Raw genomic sequence first — 16,813 nt, forward strand, 5'->3', positions numbered from 1 at the left:
CATGCGACATTAAATGATTTTTTTTGAACACAGTAAATCATCATGAAAACGGTGGTAATCTAAATAAAGTGTTCCCATATTCTACTTCTATGCTACAGCAAGGTCTTCCATTACTCCCAAATATCATTTTTTTTTAAGCTGGCTTTACCCCAAAGAAACTAAAACTGGTTGACGTAGACAATCATTTTCTTTATCACAATTACAAATGATCTTTTAGAAGAGTTTTTTCTCTTCCCCAAAAATACTTTGTGAAAAAAATTCTAATTTAATCTATGTAACAGCTGCAGCACATTTTTTTTCCTTAAGAAGAATCATATTACAGGAAAAAAAGGCATATAGATGGATCAAGTACTGCTCTGGTGAATGCAGTTGTTTAATCTTTGCCTTTTTTTTTTTTTTTTTTTTAAAGGAACATGTCAAGGGTTAATCCTGTGACTCAGTCTGACAAAACGAGTCAGCTGGAGACAGGGCCACTTTTTAAATGTGATTGCAGACAGACGTGCAGTCTGCACAGGAGCTCTGAACTGTCATGTACTTTTTATCCTGAATTGTTTCCACCCACAATTCTACGTAATCACTTATATGTTATTCTAAGAGTATGTGATCTGACTTAATATTCATGCTACCTCGTCTAATAATCTAAACAATCACCAAGTTTTATAACAAAATGGGCATTCCCGTAAACATTGGCAACATGATTAATGAAAATGTCACAGAACCCTGGAAAAAATATGACTTGGAGCCATATATCTTTTATTAGCAAACTGATGATTCCTGGTTTGAGGATTATTGCATTTCACTGAATTTCATGTATGGTTCCCCTTCCTTCAATAGTTCAGGATGTAATGTTTATTGCCTTTCCAACAGCCATCAAGCACAGACCTAAACTAGATAAGAAAAAGCTATAATGTACTTTGCCTAAGTGATTTTACTTCTTTACTGAAGATTTAGATTTAGGAAATGATGTTTTCAAAAAGTCTACTAGGTAGGGACTATCTGGCAACTTCTGTTTAAATCCCAATCCCACATGCAAAAATTTCCTTTTTCCTTCTTATTTTTCTGTTGGTTCAGAAACAGACAACTTTTCCTTGGAGAGCTATGCAAAATTTCATGGAATTACCTATGCAGTATTATATTTTAATCTATTTTGTTAGCTCTTCTTATCCCTATTTGGATCACTATAGCTCTCTTCCCTGTTTTTTAAACTATTCTTAAGAATGTTTCAAGAATGATCTAAAATTCTAAAAAGTTTTCAAAAGAAAATTCTGAATTACACATCTTGAATTAATTAGTAATAAACGTCAGTTAATGGTTTATCTTATTGTACATTTTTCTATAACAAGGAGGCAACATTCTGGTGTCCCAAAAGGCTAGAGTATCTAACTGCCTAGAAAAGTAAATCTAAAACCCGTTCAGAAGATTCCTCTTGAAAAGTTTCAACATTATTTCTAAGTGAATCAATTCCTGGAAAATAAGACTTTCAGAGTGATAAATGGAGCCAAACAAAGTTTACATGTGAATAATTCCACAAATGAGCTCTGTATTTTCCTAAGCATGAAACTCAGTAAATAGCTAATAAATTATGCAAGGGAGGTGGGAGTGAGGATAGGTTTAAGAGGGATAATAAGTGAGAGAATCTACAAGTGGGCAGATTCAGAGCAAAAGACCCTTCTCCAATGCCTCCTCTTCCTTATTTAGCTTGTAGACAGATGACCTGTGAATGAATGTGGTCTCCTACTAAATATGCAGTATTTTAGTTAGCCTGGCTAACTAAATCAGACACAAAAATTCCAGGTTTTATATCTGAATATTATATTGTAGATTTTTCTAGTACATGCTGCTTTGTTACTAAAAACCACTCCTAAGTGTTCAGGAAGTTGCTTCTGGTCTTTTTCTAAAACCCTCACAATTTACAAAATTTACTTTTGCAAAAGAGAAAGCAAGAATATAAAACTCTAGCAAAATAATGCATCTCTCTTAAACCAATCCATTAACATTCAATGCATATTATTTAAAGATAATAATGCTATTAATCTGAAATCATATAATGCATCTTCTAATTCAACAATGTCACTCTAATTTTGTTGATTCCTATCACTCAGTAAAGAGGCTTCCAAATACTGTCTTTCCACTATATAAAAATCTTAAAAATCAATGACTTTATTTTGTGATTTTTATATCTCAGGTGATACTCTGAAAAAATCGTTTCAATTATGCCTTAATTTTGAGTACCTAAATCTCAGCCAAACCAAATAATAATCAGAGTTATAATGGATGGTATTATAGATTGGTCCGAGCACTAGTACACAGTTTATTTGGATATTGGTAGGGTATTAGGAGCATCAACATACATATAAACATATACTTCTCAGAGCAGAGTAAAAACAATGCTGGAGTTCACAAATCATGTCTGTCTCATTACCTGTCTCAGAGAACATCAGATTTCTTATACAAAAATCTCAAATCTAACTTGAGTTTTACAAATGCTTAATGATTAACAAAATAGAAAACATCTATCTCTATAGCCAATGGCAAATCAGCTGTATAAACTGTATATACAGGGAACAAAGAAAACTGTTTAGTTCCCCCTCTGACAACCATCTGAGTATAATGAGGATGTGTAAAAACAACTATAACTTCTGGAGGAGAACGCAAATAAATCTCTTTTGGGGGTAAATAAATAGTATCCTCCTGATAGCAATATGAACAGATCATACAAAGCCTCTAAAAGACTATCATTAGACACCCCTTCAAATGAGATAGAACTATAATTACTGAGAATCCGTAAAACCTGAAGCAAATTGCATGTTTCTTTTCATCACAAACTCACTATGACAAAGCAGTTTTCTTTGAAAAATTAAAGGAAGGGGTCTGCTCTCCCAAGTAATTCCTATATCTCTTGGCTGTCCATTTCTTTCCCCATATGAATTGCAGTTTGTCACTTCTCATCTGCCACTTGAAATAACATGGTAAGAGAATCATTAACTATGTTGCAACTTGATAATTTTCCTGCAGATGGCTCTGTAATCACAGGACTGCCTAATGGTGTGTGTGCATGTAAAGAAACGATGAGGAGGATACCCAAGTTTTTAGATCCCTCAATAAACCAGCACTCCTAAAGAGCTTTCAAGACAAAGCTTTGCACTATTGACAACCCAACAACAAAACAATGGTAAGCAAACAAAGCTATTATTTAAAATCATCTATAGAAGGTGAACAATTTGGTCTTGGGTTAAGTTAGCTTAGGAAAAGTGCTGCCTGATTTTTTTGTTTCTTCTTCCGCAGTTTTTTTCTTCTAAGCTGGAAAGCAGTAGATCCTTTCCATGGAAGAAATGGAATACCAACAGATATAATATTCTTATTTTTTTTTAAAGAGACCAAAAATAACATCTGCATTTTAGCCTAGAGCCATTTAAAGAATCTGCAATCTAAAGCTCTAAGTAACTTATACATTAGGCTATTTTTGGCCCCAATCTATGTTTTGTGTTTGAGTAAAAATTCTTGTTCATGGTAGTAATTTTTAAATACTTCATATCTATAATTAATTAAATAGTTAGAGTCTACCAAATCATCTTCCTCATATTTTGTAAGCAAGTAACAAAATAAAGTTAATTTTAGCTTTAATCACTGGAAGAAGCCATGCAGATCCTGAATTTACAGAAAAACCTTCTCAAAAAGAATGGTTTCTTACTATTAAATTATGGGGACCACTCTCAACAAAAGCCAAATAATACTTCATTTTAAAAACACATCTGAGGAGGGTATAATAAATGAGGGAGGAAATGAGAGATGTGTCAGTTCAACATAGGACAAAGCAAAACAAAAGTTGGACTAATGTTTAGTATGCTTCACTGGTCAAGGCAAGAATGACACCCCAACAGAAAACAGCCATAAAACTCTGAAAGATGAAATCTGTTAACTTACTTGTTCTATGTACTGTGAAAATTAATAAAAGGAAACCTCACTAAAGTGGACTGAGGATGCTAGAAGGGGTGGCTGGAAGGGGAGTCATACTAGTCAAAGTTAATTACAGGAAACTTTGTAAATTACAGTCTCAGTTCCATTGCTGCAAAATGCAGGATTTAAATTAGGCCAAAAATTTCCTAGCCATTTCACCATCAATAAAACCTTTTATTATTTACTCCACCCCAAAACACTGAATTCCTATTTTGAAAGATTTTTGTCTCTTAAACTTTTTAAATTAAATTATAATGAATATTTTTCCCTGTTAAAAAAGGAACAAAGCCATATGAATTTCATTCAGAAATTCTTTCTTTTTTTAGATTTTTAAAAAATCTTTAAGATTTTATTTTTTAATCTTTCTTATTTTTAAAAACTTTTTTAAGATTTTATTTTAAAATAATCTCTATACCCAGAGTGGGGCTTGAACTTACAACCCTAAGATCAAGAGTCACATGCTCTACTAAATGAGCCAGCTGGGTGCCCCTCATTCAGAATTTCTGATTAAAAGGGAAATGAAGCATTGCCATGCTGAGCTGAAATAATTCTAGTAAAAAAAACAAAACAAAACAACCCTGATGTTTCAGAGACCATGGATAATTTTACCTAATTTGTTAGATTTTTTGAAATATTTTACATCTTCTTATAGTACTATTTTTGAAGACCCAGAGCTGTGACTCACTGGTGGAGATGAGACCCACTGTCCATACCAATCTTAAACTGTATTTTTGTCATTGCTTAAAAACCTCACATAAAATGAAAGGTTAATCCAAAAGGAAATCCAAAAACATAATTACAACTTCTCAGTTCCAAGAAGAGCCTGAATGCTTTATATTCTAATAACATTTATGTTAGCAAATGAAACATCTTTATGAGGGGTTAGTTATATATTTCTATTACCTAGTAATATTTTCATTTAAAACATTCTTTTAAAAAACTATGTAGTGTCTAGAACAAAATGGTAAAAATAAATGAATAAATAAATAAATAAATAAAAAGATAGATGGGTTGACATCTTACCAATAGGTGACAACTCTTACCTAACTTTGTCATTGTTCAATTGGCTCAATAACAATTTTGACTTCTCAGTAAAGTACAATTTGATCTACAGGCCAGACATTTTATATTTAATATAGCATCATCTGGAAAATAAAAGATTTTTGGCCATATCCTTCAAACAAACATGTAAGCCTCTAGAGAGATGGCTTTGTTATAATTTTAGCAAGCAACAGAAAGTTAAGGAGTCAGTGGGGAGCCCATCATAATTAAGTAGGCTGTGGCTCCTGCACTATTCTGCAATAAAGAATTTTGGGCCTGTGATTTGCTTCTTTGTGCCTTTTGGCTGGAGAATTTGTATATCAATAAAAGATTGTTATGTGGATTATAAACAAAGGCGGCTGTAATGGTTATGTAGGCTGGAAAGTTTACTAGGTACAATAGGAAAGTAAAGAATGAAAATTAGCAATACCATAACACCTTTACAGGTATGTGATCTTGAGAACACCTGTTTACCCTATCATTGGTTATTTTGGATTCCAATTACATATATATATATATTTATATATATGTAATTACATATATACATATGTAATATATGTAAATATATATATTTATATATATATTTAGTGCTGCTAAAACTGGAAAAAGATCCTATGAATATAAGACTATCAAATGCTGAGACCTCACACGGATAGCTAAATGCAAACTCTAACATATCTAACAGAGGGAAAAACTAAGTCTGTATAACTGGAAAGAATTTCAGTGACCTTTGCCACTGAAAAGACTTCTCCTTTTCTGATAAAAAATTAGAGATTTTCTTTTCCTCCCTGAAAAGCTTTTACCAAGTTTAAGCATATTAAACACTTATTATATAGATTATATATTATATAATCTATTTATATAGATATCTATATCTATCTATATCTATATATAATTATATAGATTATATATATATTGCCCAGTATGTTTTTAAAATTCTTTTTTTAACATTTATTTATTATTGTGAGAGAGAGACAGAGCGTGAGTAGGGGAGCGGCAGAGGGAGAGGGACACACAGAATCCGAAGTGGCTCCAGGCTCTGAGCTGTCAGCACAGAGCCCGAAGCAGGGCTCTAACTCACGAACCACTAGATCATGACCTAAGCCGAAGCTGGACACTTAATTGACTGAGCCACCCAGGCGCCCCTTGCCCAGTATGTTTTTTATGCCTTCTGAGTCAACTCAACTGAGCATGGCCCAGGATAAAGGAAGAGTCATGGCTATACTGTTTTTTTATTTGAGTTTGTTCATTTATTCAACAAATATACACTGAGCATCCATTATGCACCAAGGTGCTGCAGATAAAACAACATAAAGAAAGCCCTGCCTTATCAAGTTTCTCCTGGGTGAGATAGAAAAATTATAGTATATCAGAGGGTAACAAGTGTTATAGAGAAAAATACAGCAGGTTAGAAAAGAGGGAGTGACAGGGACATGTTGCCATTTTATTTAGAACAGTCAGGAAAGATCCCCAGTGATTGTTATGTGATCAAAGAAAAAAGTATGTGAGAAAACTAGCTATGTGGACACTAAAGGGAGGTATGCTCTGGCAGAGAAATGCAAAGGCCCTGAGGATTGATATCTTTAAGGAAAAGAAAAAGAGGGCAAGTGTGTGGCTAGATAGGTAAATTAATGGGATATGCTATCTGGGAGGTAGCAGGGGTCAGATCAGAAAGGTCTTGACAGCTATTTTAAGGATCTGGTTTTACAGTGGTAAGAAATGCTGTTGGGGGATTTTGAACAGAAGAATATCATCTGATTTAGATTTTAAAAGGATCTTCCTGTGTTAAAAAAAAAAAAGACTGAAGGAAAAGTGGAAGACTAGCTGGGAAGATGTTGCCATAATTCAGAAAAGGAATAAAAGTGGCCTGGACAATGATGATAGCAACAGGTGGTGACAAATGGTCTAATTTTTGAAGATAATTTTACTATGAGGAATTTAGTATGGGAAGATAACCAGTATTTCATTTTTATGTCAGTGAAACTACAGCTTTTTCTTTTTTTCCCCCCCCTTTAGGAATAGGTTTCCTATATTCCGGTTTTCCATCTGTCACATAAGGATCAGGACCTTATATTGTTAATTAGGTTAATCCTAAGGCACTGTAGAGTAATGGCTGAATTGCCTGTAATTTACACCCCCCCCCCTTTTTTTTTTGCAAATTTACTCCTTTTTTTTTTTTTGCAAAATAGTTATTTTTGCAAAAATAACTCCTATTGTATGTAACTGTGAGTTAACTGCATAAATGCAGAGAAAAAAATAGGACAAATAATTCAGTTTCTTTACAAAGAAAAGAAGTTAACATATTTTTGATGATCTGAACAGCCAGAGTAGGAGGAAGTTGAAAAGTACAGCTTGGAGAAGGAAGTCATTAACAGATGATGTTCCCTATTATAGTTAACATAAAGTAATGGCTTTACAGTATTTATTTTTATCCTTTTAATTTAATTCAAAAAGCATTTCCTGGACGTGCCCAGAGGGCAACAATTACTCAACAGAAAAAAATTTCAAAATATTTCTTTCCAAAGGTCAGACTTAGGTTTTGACTATAAGCATCATGAAGACAGGGTACACGGGTCCATGCTTTATTTATACTTAAATCTATAGGGCCTAAAAGAATTCCTCACTCATAATAAGTACTTGATATATAAATGGATTCATATTCCATTCACTGGAGATCTATTAAATGGAGCCCACTTTAGTGGGAAAGAGTTTCTAATTCTTATTCAAATTACTGGGTTTTAAAGGTGCATGGGTGGCTCAGTTGGTTGAGCATCAGACTCTTGATTTCGGCTCTGGTCAGGATCTCAGGGTCATGGGATTGAGTCCTGCTTTGGGCTCCATGCTGAGCATGGAGCATGCTTAACATTCTCTCTCTCTGGGGCACCTGGGTGGCTCAGTGGGTTAAGCGTCCAATTTTTGATTTCCACTCAGGTCAGGATCTCACAGTTTGTGGGTTCCAGCCAGTGTTGAGCTCTGTGCTGACACTGCAGAGCCTGCTTGGGATTCTTTCTCTGCCCCTCTCCCCCTTGCATGCACGCATGTGTGCACTCTCTCTCAAAAATAAGCAAACATTAAAAAAAAAGTTTTGGGGTACCTGAGTGGCTAAGTTGGTTGAGCGTCTGACTTCAGCTCAGGTCAAGATCTCATGGTTGTTGAATTCCAGCCCCACATAGGGCTCTGCGCTGACAGGGTGGAGCCTGCTTGGGATTCTGTCTCCCTGTCTCTCTGCCCCTCCTGCACCTGTCCCCATCCCATCAAAATAAATAAATAAACTTAAAAAAATTCTTTAAAAAAAGTTTCTAGCTAATCTCTTTAAAAAAAAGATTCTCTGAAAAAAATTACTGGGTTTTAAAATATGTCTTTGATGATGTTGAAGAAAATAATTTGATTTCAAATAATATCAAGTTTTATAGTTTAAAAAATTAATTATCAAGCACAAGTCAGAAAATTGACAAGGGTTTTAATACTTATTTCTTATTGATACTAGTGATCATAAAGCTAAAGAGGGAATTAAATAAGAACCATAAATATTCACTTAAATTTATAGAGGTTAACATCAATTGAGAAAATGATTTTTCTAGTCATGAGACGGAGGATTAAGTTTCATATGAAACTTTCATGTTTATAGAGTGCTTATGCTTCAACAGAATTTGTTTCACAATCACATTTGGGTTGCAATTCATTCTCAAGCTGCTAGAAACAACCTTTAAGCTTTGGGTTCTATGAGAAAGCTGGACCAGGATAAAAGATGATGAGTGGGCACAGAGATATACGTACGGTTAAGTAAAATATTATTATAGGACTGCCTATATCAAAATAAACTTATTTAAATACTTTAAACCCAATTGTTTCAAATAATGAGTTACTAATATATCAATTCATGGACTTACTTTTGAAGTCATAAACTCTCCTGCATACTACCTAATCTAACATTTAAATCTAGAAAAATTGTGACACTGTACCCCCCACTTTATACATTGAGGCTCCTTCATTATCACAGTCAGAATAAAGCAAATAAAGGTTCTGGGAAGTTTCTGCCAATACAATAAACTCTGGCCCAGTGCCTGGAACCTTAAGAAAATGAAGAAGGGACTAATGAATATCAGGTAATGACTCTAAAAAGCCCCACAAATAACCAGGGAAGAGGCCTAAAAAATGACTAATTTTGTTTCACTTTGGGTCTGTTTTTCACAGGGACTATATTATGAAAGTAAGAATGTATTTACTTTAAAGCATATAACTTATGTTGCCTAATGCAGGAGTTGGCAAATTATGGCTATGGGTCAAATCTAGCTCACCGTTTGATTTTACAAATAAAGTTTTATTGAAACACAGTCATGTCCATTTATGTATCATCTGGGGCTTCTTTCATGTTCTGGTAGCAGAGCTGCATAGTTGTTACAGAGAACATCTGGCCCACAAAGCTGAACGCATTTACTACACAACCCTTTACACAAAAAGTCTGCTGACTCCTGGTCAAGCACACTGAGGAAGAGTCGACATATAGGTTTATTAACAAAAAAGTAAGCAGGTTCTAGAAAATTTTCCAGAAACATAATTTCTAGAATCACACTATTTTTGAACACATAAAATGTTGGCATATTATAGATATGTTGGATTGAATACATGTTACAGATACGTATTCAAAAAATTAAAGAAGATAAAAGACAAAATCTTTGGGGCATCTACATGGCTCAGTCAGTTAAGTGTCTGACTCTTCATTTCGGCTCAGGCCATGATCTCACAGTTCGTGAGTTCAAGTCCCACATCAGGCTCTGCACAGATGGTGCGGAGCCTGCTTGGGATGTTCTCTCCACCCCCTCTCTCTCTGTTCCTATGCCACTTGTGCGCTCTCTCTCTCTCTCTCAAAATAAATAAACATTTAAAAAAAGACAGAAACTTTAAATGGCCAACACATTAAAATTTGTTTAAAATCTATTCAATAAAAACACAAAGGAGAAATCAGAAAGTACCTTTGGATTAGCAGTGCTTTTAAAACGCTTATAAACCTAACTAGGTACTTATCTATATAGCATACATTACAGACCTTGAAATTAGATACTATACAAGTATAGTAAGTGACTTTTCAAAGTAAAATCACTACTGGTTAAACAAAGGGAGTATCAGATATGGCAAATTTCATGTCACCAAATTACTTAGGATATAATTGTCTTCCCTAACAGAGAATGAAATCCAGAGTCCTCAACATCCTCAGTGATAAAACGTGGAATTTCTTAATTTATCCTATAGTTATCCTTTCCTATACTTGCAAAAAATAATCCTCAACTGCATTAGGTTAAAACAACAACAGTAAAACCCTTTCATGATTATACTGATGCTGAATACCTTAACATTGGGCTTAAACTCTAAAAGCATTCACAGAATTCAGCCACCACATAACCTTTAAAAACTAGACAAGTTACACACACAAACATACATTGGGTCTTATCCTATGTCTGCTTTAAGTCTTAAAGATCTGAAACACCAGCAACTGAAGAGTTCAATAAACCTTAAAAGCCAACTCTGAAATTCAGATGTTCTTTCTCTTTGAAAAAAATTAGGAGAGGTCAGAAAATAACAAATATCGCTGTGGTTGTACAGTCACATCAGTACAAACAACTGGATATACAGGACTTACTCACCAGTTACTTTTCCTTCTGTTTTTTGACTTTAAAATAAGATCAAAGACATTACTGGCTCCTCACAAAAATGAACATATTAAAACTATGGATTCAAAACCTATTATCTACACTGATACAATTCTGACACTGTTCTGAACAGTAGTTACTGTCAGCATAAATGGTGGCTATTTCTTATTAATGTATGAAGAAAATCTTTCAGTCAATGACCAAACTGAATATAAGTTTGGAATGGATTGTAGAACCATTCCCTTTATATACTAAGATGTTTCTGTAAAATACGAAGATGTTTCTGACCTATAAAGTCAGAGAAGGAATCGGCCACTTTGGAAATTTTATACTGCAGTGACTCTCAAACAGAGACCGCTTATTTAACAGCCAGAAATAAGAAACTCTTAAGTACCTACAGTTGTTGTGTGCCCTCTAAGCTTGTCTGCCAAAGGAGCTAAGCTAATACCTATTCCAACTTAAGTTCAAGAACTGGAGGGTTCACTCATGAAGTTAAGCTGAAGCTGGTGCTGCGTGTAAATACTGTTTGTTCCAGAAGGCCTAGGACTCCTGCTAGTCTTAAAGCCCTATAATTATAATTGTCTACAATCACTCTGTTATTTTAGCTTCCTAGTGACTTGCAAAGGACACTCCCTTTGAGAGTATTCTACTTGCTGCTCATCTTGCTTGCTATTTTTGTGGATAAACTGGAGAGAACAGTTTCTCTATGATTCTAACCCCTGACCTTTTCCTAACAGGCTCAGCTCGCCAGTAATCTCTTAGATGATAGTTTTCCAAGTTACTCATTTTTGCCATTCTGTATTTATTTCTGCAGAATATAGAAACTTGTATTTGTCCTCTCTTTCCTATTTAAAAAAAAAATCTTCCATTTAGTCACCCTCAAGATTTTATATTCTGACCTTCTCTATTTAATATTCAAACCAAGTTTTATATAGTATATACATGAAAATGCTAGATCATTGGACATGTTTTAGTGGCCTTTGTGGTTCGGGAACATGTCAGGATATCTACAGTCATCTCAAGGGCTGCCCCTGAAATTTCAAATTTACTACTAAAAATAACTCAAAATTAACATTAATTTTTAAAAAGTCATTCCTAACAACATAAAATCCCATAAAAATTTTGGGAGAAAGAAGGCATAATTCCTGAACTACAGCCAATTACCAAATGAAAGGCTACAGAACTCTGCCTATCTGCAGCAAAACAAGAAAAGGTGGATTCTAAGCTGCTTTGATTTATCTCAGACTCCAAGTTCCTTACGGGGGTAAGAGCAAAAAAACAAAACAAAACAAAACAAATTTGATGCCTGCCTGGGGTGGTAAATACACTTTGAAAGTTTAACTAAAAAGCAAAGAAATTATGTGATAAACCATAATAGCTTTTGTGGGGAAAATATATACATACTCAAAAACAAAGGACAAAGGACAGCGTAGCATTTGATTAAGAAACAGACTGTGTCATCAGCCTACGTATGGGACTATAAGCCAGTTATATTCAAAATGAATAATGAATACATGCCATGTTCAAAAAGATATTAAAATTTGATGTTCAGAAGATGTTTTCAAATGCTACTGAACAACAACAAAACTTTAGGCAGAATTTGGGTCTAAAAAAGCCATTTGGATTTTTTTCTGGTGATAAAAATCTTGAAAGTGTCTTGCTTCTTACTTCAGAATTCTGCATCTTCTGCAGTATATTAAAAAAATTATCTATGTCTGAAAATACTAACACCAAATTAAAAAATAGATACTAAAGAACAAAGAAATTTCTTTACATCTGAGAAATGCTTCAGAGGGACATAAAGATAAAGATGTTAAACAAATGATAAAAATAGGTATAGGTTTCTGATAATTCAGAAAACAAAAATAATTAAATTAATTAAAATTTAATAATTTAAATTAAATTAAAAAAACAAAAAATAATGAATTCTAGGTAGCAGAATTTTGTTTGTCAAAGTTTCTCTCCTTTTGAAGGTTCCTTTTCTGAAAATAAATGATCTCTAAACAACAAGAGCGGTTACAATTTACCACTCATGTCAAGCATATATATTATATATGCAAGTCTAGGTAGCATAATACTTTGTATCTTTTAGTCTAACATTTATCTCTGCTTATGTTTTTAAACCCTTGCTTGCTTTCCAGCAAAATTTGGTAAAAATGAAATGCTAAAGTTCTTCAAATTTCAAGCTGTACTGGTCAGAACTAGAAAAAATAAAGAACCTTTATTGAGTGTCTATTATATGCTGGACACGTGTTAGGCACAGGATACCTACACACTAATATTTTAGATAGGCATTATCTCCTTTTTTACAAATAGAAACTTGGCGATTTAGAAAACTTAAAAGCAAGTTATCCAAGGTTTTAAAATAAAAAGCAGCTGAGGCCAGATAAAACCCACGATCTGCTGGACTGGAAAGTCTGTGCTTTTCTACATCATCCTTTCAGATGCTGATAAGTTCCTTAAAGGAACAAAGCCAATTAAAAATAAATTTGATCAACAAAAATGTAATTGACAGAATAAACTATGGTTTAAATTTAATATACTGAACAGGATAGGATGTTTTATGAGTAAACCAAGATATGTAATATGTTTTAACATTCATAATAAACAGAAAATGGTCTTTGATATTAAATTAGATAGTAATCTTGGCTTTATGTGTGATCTTGGGCAAGTTACTTAATATCTGAGCCTCAATTTCCTCATTTTTAAGACGAGTGTATTTAGTTATCTTAAAGAGGTGTGGTGCAAAGATTAAAGATTAAGATAATACAGATAATGGTTAACATAGATCCTTATACATGTAAGTCCTGCACCTCTAACAGAGTGAGGCTGTAAGGGATGTTAACAAATACACGACAAATGTTTCAATTTTTTTTCAAAAATTACTAGGATAAAACCACAACTGCCCCCTACCACTATCCAGTTCTTCACAATCTCCTTAAATGTTGTATCTTAGTACAAATCTGATACAGATAAAAAACAACTGGTATACACATAAGAACAAAGTTGGGGGGCTAAGAGAATGGGAGAGGAGGTTCAGGAGCCCTAAAAAAGGAGGAAAACACCCCACAAAGTCAAAGTCCCATGCCTTCTGAAAGTCTCCCAGATAAACCTTAACAATCACAAATGCCACCTATTATTTATCAGCCAGGATACTTTAGGACTTTATCTAGCATAGACTGTTATGACAGTTTATACCTTTTCATATCAGAACTGATTTTATATGTTCCCCAGTCCTCCTCTGGAGTGGGAAAGTGGGTCTGCAAGAGGACAAGTTGTATTTGGTATAGAATACAGTAATGCTGTACTTCTAGATGTGTCCTGAGCATGTGTTTATTTTTTTTAGGTCTATGCCTTTTACCTGTCTGTTCATTCTCCCTCCTAACAGAAGAATTGCTACTCATCTTTCCAAACACAGCTCAAATGTCAACTCATGAAGCCATCAGTGCTTCCCAAGGTAGGGTTCATTCTACTTACCCTATGTTTCCAGAGTCTTTGGTATACAGCTTTACTTGCCTCACTGCAAAATAATTAATCACTGAATGCTTGTATCTCATACTATATGGGAAGTTCCCTGAAGGTAATGATGGTGTGTGTCTATGTTAGACTTTTCAATATCTAAGCATCATTCTAATGTTACTGTTACAAGTCTACTTTGTCCAATATTTCAACCTATGTAGAAAAGCAAGTGGAAAATTTAATGTGCTTAAGGACATCTCTTTATTTTTTTTTTATCAGTGGGAAGAAAACTATGCCCACTGTGCTTTCTGATTATGTATTGGGTACATCAGTTTTAAAACCATAAGTACTTAGCATTTTTACACCTGAAAGGAACTTCAGATTTCCCACTTCAGATTTTCTAAGGACTGACAAGTCCAGGGTCATACAAATAATCACTAACTGAGCCAGCACATTTGAGCAGATCATTCTCTTAACCTTACTAATCATGCTGCTTTAATGTTGCCAACAAACACTTACTGGATCTTAATCCACAGACAGGAATTACCATTCAGTTGTTATGCAGAGAGGAATACAAGAGCTGAGGTTTGTGCTTATGAAACCTAAAATTGTATCATGGTTCACAAAAAGAAAAGGCCAATGCTCTGTGGTCAACTGTATAGATTATTAATGTTTTGCATGTTAAGTAACGCTGCCTCTGGTTTTCTGCAGCAGTATGAGCAGTACAATATTAACCTAGCTCTTCTACTGTTTCTTTAGTAAAAAGGTAACATGTATTTTAAAGATGATTAAAGATATTTTGGATAAACAGCAAACTGTGAAATCTGAGATGTTACTGTCAAGTTTCTAGTTTGGTTTAGTAAGTATAATATTCAAATGATCATGAAATAAAATATACACAGTCCACTTTCATTTTTATACCTTTTTACAATGTACATTAAGGTCTATAAATTACATTTATTTCAATAAAAGGATTCCAATAGAAAACTGTAACTTTAAATTCCCATTTTCTTTAGATACCGAAAAGGTAAATAGTGTAACCATAAGTATTCCCAAAAGTTTATTATTTTGGGAATATTTATCAAAGTATCTTAAAAAAATTTTTTTAAATGTTTATTTATTTTTGAGTGAGAGAGACAGAGAGAGAGACAGTATGTGAGCAGGGGAGGGGCAGAAGAGAGAGGCAGACACAGAATCTGAAGCAGGTTCCAGGCTCTGAGCTGTCCGCACAGAGCTTGACATGGGGCCTGAACTCAGAATCGTGAGATCATGACCTGAGCCGAAGTCGAGTGCTCAACCGACTGAGCCCCAAGGTACCTATTTTTAAAGTTAAAAAAAAAATTCTCTTTAAAAAACTTAAGATTTCAACATAGCATTTAATTTAAAATATACTTTCATTAATTAAAATGCATTTATTCTTTATATATGCTTAATGACATTCAAAATGTTTAAATACTATTTTCATCATGGTTTCTGAGTAGTGTGTATTTGATGCTGATATTAAATATAGAATTGAAAACACTGAATTCTATTCTCTTCTGTACAAATATCTAATAAATCCTGAGTAAGGTAATTGGTAACACACTACATACTTAGGCCTGGCTTGTAAAATTTTCTAATGGTTCTCAAAGAAATTAAAGTTCAGAATTCAGTGGCTTTCCCCTTCTCTGTGGCTGGTCCTGACACATGAAACAATACAGAGAACTACCTCCAAGTAGTGACCGCTGTTATGATTAGGACTGGAAGGAATTCCCGTTACCTCCAGTGTCTATTCTTTTTCCAGACTGCTCTAGTTTGCCCTTTTGTTTTAAACATGAAAAAACTATGAAACACTGAAAATATACTGTTTCTTAAAATCAGTGTTAGGCTAAGAAGAAATGAGATGAATTTTTCATTTCCAAACCTTGTATTTTTTTTCACCTGTGTAGTCCTGGTAAATATTAATATGTAATTTAATTTTTATTACTTTCATAGAATTATGCCAATAAATTACAAGAAAATTGCACAGTTACATGTTTTAGCAGTTCTGTCAGTTTTAAATATGATTTCTGTTAATCTAGCAGAAATCATCTGTTATACTGTTAAACCACCTACCCCTCCACAGCATACAACTGTTAAAATGTAAATTGCCCAACTATTTTTAGCTGTTGTTGAAAAAAAATTCCTGTCTTCGGGAATAATGATTTGAGGCATTGTGTTCATTTTGTTTATCAAGCAGCTATTCAGCCTCTAGTGGGCCCAAGTGCTTATGCAAGCAAAAGCTTTTAAGAATGCCTGCAGCTGCAATCCAACCTTCCAGGTAGGCTGCAGGTTCAGAGCACAGCTGCCCTAGGCTGCATAAAACTCAGTCCATCTGGAACTGAGTTTCAAAGAGGATTTCAAATCTGAGTTTTCATGTATCACACGGAAGAGAAGGCAGGGGGAAGAACACAGGAAAGAAGGAAGGCAAACAACCAAAAAGATGATATCTCTACTTCAGCCTTAATAAAAAATAGAGCTCAGACCCATGCTGCTCCTTCTAGATTACTACTTGCCAAGCCGGATATTCCATTCAGTGTATACTTCGATGAGCTGTGACTCATCCAGCAGCACCTGCGCCCATGTGTTAAGTACTGCCAAATAAAAGCCCAACATCCATTTACACAACAAAGAGATGTACCCTACAAGGCATGGGGCCTCAGTCCAAAAGCCCCACTCCCCATTTGTTC

General features: G+C 34.2%; 1 protein-coding gene across 11 annotated transcripts in view; it reads right to left on the bottom strand.

Moving 5' to 3' along the window:
• The window catches only part of TCF12 (transcription factor 12), a 377,037-nt gene that overhangs the window by 63,616 nt on the left and 296,608 nt on the right, over nucleotides 1-16,813 (bottom strand). The gene's annotated exons all lie outside the window — the stretch shown is intronic.

Source organism: Panthera onca, chromosome B3 (genome assembly GCF_046562875.1).
Source record: "Panthera onca isolate mPanOnc1 chromosome B3, mPanOnc1 haplotype 2, whole genome shotgun sequence".
Classification (NCBI taxonomy): domain Eukaryota; kingdom Metazoa; phylum Chordata; class Mammalia; order Carnivora; family Felidae; genus Panthera; species Panthera onca.